The sequence below is a fragment of the Octopus sinensis genome, unplaced genomic scaffold (genome assembly GCF_006345805.1).
Source record: "Octopus sinensis unplaced genomic scaffold, ASM634580v1 Contig12956, whole genome shotgun sequence".
In the NCBI taxonomy this organism is placed as follows: domain Eukaryota; kingdom Metazoa; phylum Mollusca; class Cephalopoda; order Octopoda; family Octopodidae; genus Octopus; species Octopus sinensis.
This window is the reverse complement of record NW_021832829.1, coordinates 248,879-258,054: the sequence shown is the minus strand read 5'-3', so window position 1 is coordinate 258,054 and position 9,176 is coordinate 248,879. Positions and strand designations below refer to the sequence as shown.

The 9,176-nt window shown below is 34.3% G+C and overlaps 1 long non-coding RNA gene across 1 annotated transcript; it reads right to left on the bottom strand.

Annotated features, from left to right (window-relative positions):
• Window positions 1–966: 966 nt before the first annotated feature.
• On the bottom strand, window positions 967–1,425 carry LOC118761393. The gene is made up of 3 exons (XR_004997342.1): window positions 1,346–1,425; window positions 1,133–1,313; window positions 967–1,100 (listed from the first exon to the last, which is right to left on the bottom strand). It is a non-coding gene; the product is annotated as an uncharacterized LOC118761393 (long non-coding RNA).
• Between the last annotated feature and the right edge of the window lie 7,751 nt (window positions 1,426–9,176).

The following is a 9,176-nucleotide window of genomic DNA, read 5'->3' as shown; positions in this document are numbered from 1 at the left end:
TTGTATCCGTGACAATTTTTAACTTTTTCTGGTAAAATAATTTTCCCTTTTTTTGTAATCTGGAAATAAATGAATTCAAATTTACAAAGCCAGCTTTGCGAAGATTATCACGTACAACTGGGCTTGAAAAATAAGACGCCATGTTTGGATCAAATAAGCTGTCGTAGTTACTAAATTAAATGAAATCAGTCCCTCAAACTTCATTAGCGAATTATTAGTATCGAGGCAACAAATTTAATCCTTGAGATATCACTAATTTTATTATTTTTTAATTGTTATTAAATTATTATTATTTAGTTTATTTTTAATAAAAACAAGTTTTTGGGATTTACTATATGATTTTTACTTTTTTGACATTTGATTAATTTAAATAACGTCAAATAAAATGTTAATTTTAATAATATTGACGATTTTTTTACACATGCCGATCTTTTGACAAATCAGGACGTGAGAAAAATTCAGTTTTCATTTTGTTTTTGCAAAAACTTAAAAATATATTTTATAATTACGAATTAAAATTGTGAAAATTGATGTCTATCATATCACCAAAATTTTCGACGGTGGATTTGATGACATTATACAAATTGCTTCTGATCTCGATGTCATCATTTGGTTCCGATTTTTGTTCCGTTATTGTATCTCGTGAATCTTTAACTGTTGTACTTGGTTTAATGAATTCTCTAGAAAAATGTTCCTGATCCTTCGTGTTAATTGCGGTTGTCTAAAAACCAATTAGAATAGAACTTGGCTTGTATAAATATTGTTAATCGTTGTGCTTGGAAAATTCAGAGATGTACTAGTAATTATGGTAGACAGAAGATAACCAAAATGACTTTTGCATGTTCTGATGAATAAATGAAGTCCCTTCTATATGAAATAAAAATGAATTACTTTCTAGATAAACATTATTCACATTCGATTGATTGAAATTCTGAAAAATGGGAAAGGAAAAATGAATACGTCACACAATCCGTGATTGTAATAATTCCAAAAATTGAAAAAATAAGATGGCATTCCTATGATATATGAAGATGGAAAAGGGTGATAGGGAGAATATGAAAATTTGTTGTAAATTCCATATTCTGATACTGAAATTTTTACTGCATATTATATGTTAATTAAAACAATCAACCAGGGTGGTTCCAACCATGATGATCAAGACCTGAAGTATTTATTGAAGACCGAGGAACTGAAGCTGAATATAATCCGAAACAAACTATTTTGTTTCAAATAAGATTCGTTGTTTTTATCCACTTTTTCTTTTTTTGTGAAATCTTCTGTATGCTCCTGTGATGGATTTTTGTTCGTCGTTTCTAAAAATTGTATATGATATATAAAATGCAACTTATTTTGTTAATAGTCTGAATAAATTTAAGTAACTTCAGCCAACAGGATAAACAGCAGTGCTGACAGTCATTCGGAATCTCTAAAAATATGATAACCACGACAACTGAAATAAATGTAGCAAGATTCTTTTTGGAATTTGTCACAGTTATTAAAAAGTTCGAAAAAACGACGAAGACGTCTTGCGGCTTTCCAATTTCTAGCATTTCGGCAATTCCCAAACTGGCATCTAAAAGGACGTATTACATAATTGACACCTTAAATTTCCTTTTGAGTATTTTCTAAAAGAATGGACGTCTTCAACTGCATTATCATTTGCCATCTCAGACTTTATATTTCTCGTTAATTGAATAATTCCCTATCACTTTAATCCGTAATCAAGCTAAAACAATTAATAATATATAAACCATACGACAAAAATTCTTATGTAGAAACCGCAAATTAGTTACTGATTAATTTTTACACAATATCGTCGTCATCACGTGACTGAAATGTATGAACAACACTCACATCAAAAAATTAATATTGCCAGGATAGAAATTTTTGTTATGATCTATAACGCAAACTCTGTAAAAGTAATGCATGAACGTTGACCATCACCAAAAATGCAAAAGTATGATTTACCATGATTACACCTGTAAAAATAATGAAGTGGTGGAGTCCTTACATTTTGATATGCAACATGATCGGCTTGGTCCAGTCCAGAACATTTTGAACTCAGAGTTCAATCGGCTTCTGAGAACTTTAACCCATAGTGAATACACCAATATGTACATAGACCCGATATTGTGGAAATGGAGTTAATAAAATGTTATAGGAAACTGCACCAAAAACTGGAAGAGCGTAAATAATTTGCAAAAATTAATTTCTTTAATCAAAATTATTCTTTACGAGTTTACATAATAATTCCTCCTGCTATTTTTATTAAATTTAGATGGAATATGGATTTGAGATCGTGCATCTTTTACTAATATAAAAAAAATATTAATTTATTTTTTATGAATAAATGTGATGAATACGTCGATGTTGGAATTGTTTCCTACCTTACTCCTTCAGAAAGGGATATAAAATTTCGTTCAAATCATTTTCCAAGTAAACTTGGAGGTAATCCTGCATGGATGGTTCCAGTAAAAATTCCAAGTCCCGAAAGATTACTATGCCCTTCCTGCTCAGCAAAATGTCGCTTCATTGCTCAAATGTATGCACCTAGAGACGAGCACTCATTTCATCGCACAATTTACATTTTTCTCTGTTCAAACCTTACTTATTGCTCTAAAACTAATGGATATTCACATGTCTTCCGATGCCAACTTCCACGCTCTAATCATTATTACAGTTATGACCCCCCAACAGGCATTTCCTCGAACATAAAAGAATCGTATTTGGAAATATTTGCAGGTTTATACAAGAAACAAGTTTTATGATACCCAAAACCGATAGATCTCTCATTTGGATGTCGCATTTGACGAGCATTACATTGACGTCGTCCAAGAAGATATTCCATCTCAGTCTGACTCCTCTAATGATAGTGACTACCAGGAAGATGAGATGAACGGTCATTTTTTTGTCAGTTTTTATTTTTAGAGGCGAGAGGGTTCGCAAAACACAACGGGGATTATTTACGTCTTTGCAGGAGGATCAACTCCCAGCCTTCTCAAGTAGTTCGATATTCGCCTGGGAATCCCCTTTGGATTTCTGCAAGGCGAATTGACCAAGACGTAATTCCGAGATGTGAATTGTGTGGAGGCCCACGAGAATTTGAGTTTCAAGTTATGTCCCAGGCGATCAACTATTTGAAAGGTCAGGAGGTGTGGAGGATGCTTGAATTTGGAGGATTGTTTGTGTTTACTTGCCAAAACAGCTGTAATCTTGGCAGTGTTTATTATTGTAACGAAGCATTGTTTATGGTCGATTATGAACGAACTGATTAATTCAAATTGTCTTTTGAGTATATCCGAAAAAATTTTTAGTTGTTTCTTTGAATTATTTATAGCGCTTTTTTCTATTTCTTTGTTTTTTCGTTATAGACTATGTAAATTTAATAAAAATATTAATAAATGAGCTGAAATGAGACTAGGTAATTTGTACTCTATTTTTGCAATCTTGTAGTTTAGTAAATCCAGATTAGTAATACTTATGTGGAGATTATCTATGCACTACGATGACTGACATTGATCGAAGAAAATGAATTGATACAAGTGCTATTCAAATCAATACATGGCTTTTCAAATGGAATGCTATCATTCTTTTTTTCAGACCAAATTCATTTTAGCAGTATTTTTTGGAAAACATTTATAGGAGATTAATTCAAAGAATCTTAATTGCAAGCTCTAAATTTATAAATTGACCACCTCTCTCAGTCTGGAAGTCATTCTGTGACTTTTCTGAGTTACAAATAATATTGTTTATTCAAGAAAAGCGACCCTCCAAGATTTAATTAGTAAATAAACTTTGATCTGTTATGTTTTTAATTGACAAACAACAAAAATGAGCACTAATTATTTCCTTATTATTATAACACATTCCGTAGGAACATAAACAAAGTTATAATCCCACACGTGAGGGAGACGAGCTGGCTCTTCCAGCGAATCTCGGTCGCAGTGCTCCGCGGAAACTGCCACTCGATACGCAGTGCGGCAACTTTGAGCTGACCTCCAGGCTCTTTATTAATTCGTGTATAACTTATTCCCCATTTTAGTAAAGTCTTTAAATTCAAAAAAAAAAAAATCCCACACGTGTCACAAGCGAAACAATCTTCTGGACCATCCTTGTCCATGCCCCTCTGTTGCGGGCGAGATCCCGCAAAGATTCTAGGTCGTCCCAGTTTTTGAAACTTTTGCCATGAAGTTTGAGATCCCTCTCCAGAACTGCCGGAAGAGTGGGTCTAGGTCTTCCACGATATTTGTCTCCATGTTCGGAGAAATAATCGTCCATTGCCCGATTGGCCGGAGCTCTGGGGTCCATTCGCAAAATATGGCCAAATAATTTCCACCGGCCTCCAAGGATTTCTTGAGACAACGGCGTAGCATCGTAATGTTTATACAGAGATCGATTGTTAATTTTTGATGGCCAGTGTATTCTGTGTAAGAGACGTAGTTGTTTACGGTGAAAAGAGTCTATAGTCTTCAGTTCAGTGTCCGAGATCCCCCATGTTGACAAGTTGTATAGTAGAACAGGCTTTACGAATGCATTATAAAGCCTTGATCTGAGAGCCCGATTTATCGGCCAAGCTTGGAGCCATTTTTTACGTATTCTGCTCAGAGCCGCAGTAGGTGGTGACAACCCTCTATTGCACAATGTCTGATATAACACAAGCAAAACAATCATACGAACTATTATTATGTCTTTCAATGTAAGAGGCCTTAAATCGACTTGGAAACAACATGCACTATGTGAAGACATGAAGAAATACAGGATCTCGGTTGGATGTCTACAAGAAACCAAAGTGAAACTAGGGGATGAGCAAGTCTATGGGGACTATCGCCTTATTCTGCTGCCCTCTGAATGCGGACACTGTTAATGAATATCTCTCCCCCAGTCACAGTGGATTCAGGGCTGGAAGATCCACAGCCGATATAGTCTGGAGTCACAGATGGCGCTCCGCTGTCCAGCAAAAATTTAAAAAAGCTACGGCTATCCTTGGTATTGATATGTCAAAGGTTTTTGACTGTGTCCGTCATGACCTACTCATCGGGGTTCTGGAAAGCTTCCTAGAGGTGGATGAAGTGAGAATGATACGATTACTACTTGCTAAGACAGAACTTTCTGTTCGTATTGGGTCAGTCTTCTCCAGGCGGTTCAAAACGAATGTCGGCACGCCTCAGGGAGACTCTCTCTCCCCCCTGCTATTTGTAATCTATCTGGAAGCCGCCTTGAGAGATTTGAGAACTTTCTATAATGATTCTATTACCGAAATTGTATATGCCGACGATGTGGACTTTGCCTCGGACAACATAGATGATCTAATTCATCTACTAAACAATTCCCCACGGGTACTTAACAAATGGTTTCTGATAATTAACACTTCCAAAACTGAATTGACGGAGATAAAACGAATGGACACCAGAATTGGCGAAACATGGAGGAATGCCAACAAACTCGGCTCCCTACTTGGAGATAGTGAAGACATTTCTCGTAAAATTATTTCCTTCCAAATTTAATAAATATTTTACAAATTATCAAATGAACAGGCAATGTACTATATAAATTAAATATAATGGACTCTCTAATTGCTGTATATTTATGACAAGATATTTATCCAATGCATCCGAAAATATAAGATTCTAAAGAAAATCCCTTCGTATTTCAACTTGTACTAAATTTCAAGCAAATTATTGAGAATTTTGTAAAGGTCGATATTTATATTATCGTCACGCTGGACCTGTCTCATTATCAAGGAACTCAGATCAATCAATACCCTAGCATCTTTTGATGTGTTAGTTTATCATTTAACAAAAAGATAACTCTTAATACTGTGACCACTTCAAATAGTGCGACCATAAAAAATAGTATGACCATTTTCAAGAAATTTTTTGTCATAATATTTAATAGTATGACCATCCAATAGTATGACCATGTAGACCCTGACATAAGTAAAATTATTCTGAACAAACAAGATCAGAAATCTCACTGAATTACTGCTAGATTGTCTGTTATTTTTACAATTTTCATGTTATTTTTATATAATAAATAGCCAAACATGTCTAAACCTGCCACTGACGAGGGCAAAAATTGTGCGCTAGTATTAAAAAAATTATTTTATTTAATGTGGTCTCCACAAAATTTTATAATGCACAAGTGGTCCCCAGTCTAAAAAATTGTTGTAGAATCCACTAAAAACGGTATTTCAAAGATATTAAAAGAAAATCTGTAGGGACCTTTTTTGACCACACCTTTGACCGATTAAAAAAAATAGTCTAAAGTATTTCAGATTTATTTGGGTTAATTTAGTTTAGTCAATTTATTTCTAGAGTAAAAAATCGGCCGTGCCGTGGGTAGCCAAAAAGTTCCTTCTCAAAATTGTCAGTAACATTTTCTGAAAAAGACATAACGACTTTCCCTCTATTTAAATTTTAAAAGTATTCATCAGTCAAAACAGTATCAGGCACTGTCAAATAAAACTAGTTTTATATAGCATTGCTGCCCAGTTTCGCACTTGGATCTTGGTTTTAGGGAGTATGAGCGATTTTTGGCTTTATGTAACCCCAAAGTACTTCTAATCCTCGTGATCCTCTAAAACTTTGAACAAAACGTCACACAATTACGAATTAGTCGCCGACTTGGATAAATTTAGTTTCAATCCTATTTGTCCCAAGAATTCGCTCATACACTTTCTCATAAAGTAGAGTTGCTCTGAAGACTGAGCGAACAGCTTCACGTTGTCAATAATCACGATTTGGTTTGTGCTAAACATAAGTCTCCAATTAGTTATTGATAGTTGTTTGTGTCTGCCATTGAAAAGCTTACTAAATTTTTCGAGGCAGAACGCAAAGAGCAGCGGAATCAAATTCCTTAACATCCACTCACATAGACATAAGCGAGTTTCCGTAAGCATTAGAAAGACACTTGTTTATCAATGCTTGCTCTTTCGAATCCTCGAAATTCCTGACAATTTAGAGCTGATTCTCTAATAAAATCCATTCACATCAACAAATCCTCTGAACTAATTGAACACCAACTCAGTCATCAGTTTTTATAAGGTGAGCATGCAGGTTATCGACGATAATCTTCCGTAGACGCTAGACAGGGCACTTTTGGTTGTGAATAAGTAACACCAGTATATAGCCAGCTTGGGGTACTATTTGTGAACACTATAAATTTCTCGATTATATTGAACATACAATCGTGCAATCCGGTACAGCGTTTTTTAGAGAAATTAAATACTTTATCAATCCCGGTAGTTTTCCAATCTGGTAGATAAGACACTATCGCGTCAAACTTCGTGCGAATTTCAAAGACACCATAAGACTCGCTCATCAAGGGTCTGGTAGACTTCAGATTAAAGTCTATTTTTCCCTTGGGAGGTCGAACTTTCAACATACTTCATTATGTAGCTAACATTGTCGGAGCTTTGCTGTCATTCCTTATAGGTACTCATGTCACATAATAAAATTTGAATTGGATAAAAATAATGGCTCTTGTTATTAGTATTTATTGGTCAAAAACAGTCTTAGGCAGCGTCAAATAGAACATAATCAATAAATTAAGCCACCAAATTATACCAGTGTACAGTGATGCCTCACGATGAAGAAAACAATGGGTGTGAATTAAGTCCGGATTTTTATTTTTCGTAACAGATGCAAAGCCTTTAACATGACCCGTCATTTCTAGAGCACCATCAGTACAGATACCCCCACAGTCATTCCAATCCAACTTTATATACTCGAAATGTGAAGTCATAAGATTGAAAAAGTCACATTTTTTTGTTGTTTTGAGCAACTCTTTACAGCAAAGAAAATCTTCAGCAATGGATTCATCTTCCATATAGCTAACGAAAACAAGGAGTTGCATTCTTTCTTTAATATCTGAGCTTTTATTTTGTTGAAGCGCAAATAAATTAAGATTTTTTGCTGAACCAAACTGGTTTTGATGTCATCAAACATATCCTTGATCCGTTTGTTTACAGAAGTGTTTAAAATAGGAATTAAATCGATCTCAGCGGCCGCAATTTCTCAAAACATTATCTTCGCTATCTTTTGCATGCAGGCAAAATAACAGTTTCCGCAAGAGTATGTGATTTCATCTTTTTGGCAGCAATCTCACCCGCAGTATAGCTAGCATGCAGTGGTTTTTCAATTATTTTGAATTTTTTAGAAAAATTAGGTGCTTTAACTTTATTTGGATATCAATGAAGTCATCAGTATTAACAGTAAACAGGCTCAACCATCTCATTAGAATCTAATGATTAAATAATGTTGTTTTGATCAAAGGAAAAATGTCAATGCTTGCTTATATTTTGTTTAAACTTCAAAGCTTAAAGCTTCAACATTAATGCTTGCGCTTTCGACGTTGAACCCCAGAAAACCCTACAATATCAACTATCTAATTTTCTAATTAGAAATCTTGGGAAGGGCACTATGAATCTGCAATTAAAAAAACTTTTTTTAGTCAAGATAGAAATTAAATACTCGAAACTGGAAAAAAGATATATTTCTGCTAAACTATGGCATACAGTTGATGAATGCAAAATCAGCAACTTTTTTTTTTATCTCTGACTCATTGAACCTAGTTATCTTGTTGAATACGGAAAAATGGAAGTAGAAGTAACACTCGTATTCTCCAAAGAAACATTTTAAGAGCCAACATGGCAAATATTTTAAGATTATTTTTAAATTATAAAATGTTTTTCCTTCTTATTTAATAGACAGAACAATCTACATTTTCTACCAAAAACCATTAAAACAAATTGTGAAGAAACTATTTTTAAAAATTGTGAAATATTAGTTCTCATCTTTTTCCATTTTCGGCTCAGTTTTTTGGATACTTCATGTACACACTAGTCATCAAGTCAGCTCCCTCAAAATATACAAATCACAGTCCTCACAATTTTGTCAACTTTCTCTACATCCTCTTTTTGTCTTGGCATATTATTTCCTGTATACGCCACTCCTTTGATAACCCACTCCCCAATTTCATTGTCCCATCTTGAATTTTCGTTTATCAATTCCTGCCATCGAAGAATTTCAAAATACCTGATATTCCTTGGGGATATAACTGTCTATCAGTAACATGTGGAATTTCGTATCAAGACAAAGTTGACGACAGTTTTCCATTAGTTCGTCAATATCTCGTTTGTGATTAGCCTCCATATCTTCCATCTACTATTTTTGAAT